This window comes from Lynx canadensis, chromosome X, assembly GCF_007474595.2.
Source record: "Lynx canadensis isolate LIC74 chromosome X, mLynCan4.pri.v2, whole genome shotgun sequence".
NCBI lineage: Eukaryota > Metazoa > Chordata > Mammalia > Carnivora > Felidae > Lynx > Lynx canadensis.
Window position 1 is genome coordinate 11895887 of NC_044321.2, and position 1077 is coordinate 11896963.

A 1077-nucleotide genomic window follows, 5' to 3' on the forward strand; every position below is an offset into this window, starting at 1 on the left:
GCTGCAGTATGTCCTCAAGAGAAGCATTTTCTTCTTGGTCTTGTCTCTGGCCTTGTCTGTATACATCACAGTCTGATTATTAACAGGGCTGATTTTACTTTCTCAATCCTACCCTCATTGCCCCAGTTTAATTCCTCATCTAGACTGTGATATTCCAGCGTTATCCTTTGTATTGCAAACCAGAGTAATTTACCTAAAACACAAATGACGACAAAACTCAACCAAAAAGCTTTCAGTACTTCCCTGTTGCGTAGAGGACTTAATTAAAGCTTCTCTGCATGGTTTACTAGGCCCTTCTTCATAACCCAGCTCCACCCCACCTCTACTGCTGTGTTCCTTGATATTTTGGAACTTGCCTTTAAATTCGATGGCCAAAATTCTTGCGGGTCTGGCAGATTCCACATTGTTTCATCCCTCAGTGACTTTGCTTATACTGATTTAGCTTTCCCACCTGGGGATCCCACCCTTCTCCCCCTGGGTAAAGGCCACCTTCCTTTAAAACTCAGGCATCAGAAAGTCCTCCCTGAATCCCAGGTGGACTGTGTTAAGTAAATTCAGTTGCCTGTACCATATTATCTTTGTATTTGGTCCTTCTTCGTCTCTAGAGTGCACATTTCTTGGGAGCAAAGATGACGCCTTGGCGGCCCAGGTGTTGCTTTTCCTTACAGAGGTGGCAGGTGTGAATGGCAGAGGGCGGAATCTGGCGCTTCGTCTGAGGGACTGATAGGTGGGACCGCAGAAGAAGGCGGTGCCTGAAAGTCGGACTGGGAAGCTAGGCGATACAGTGTGCCTGGAACGAGGTTTCGTGTGACGATGAGGGCAAGAGAGACAAGTGTTAACTTTAACGTCCTAGCCACAAGACACACCAGTGTGGTGTGGGTAGAGGTAGTGATATTCCCGGGGAAACGCTAGGAGGGAAGAATTACTTTCAGGGAGGGGTAGGAATTTTCGGGAAGGAGACGTTCACTTGTGCGGTTTCGGAACACCAGCAGCCTATCAGAACCCCCACGCGCCATGCGTCTTTGTTCCCCCGGGACGCCCCGCGGTACCTGCGCCTGCGCGCGGCCGCTCCCTTTC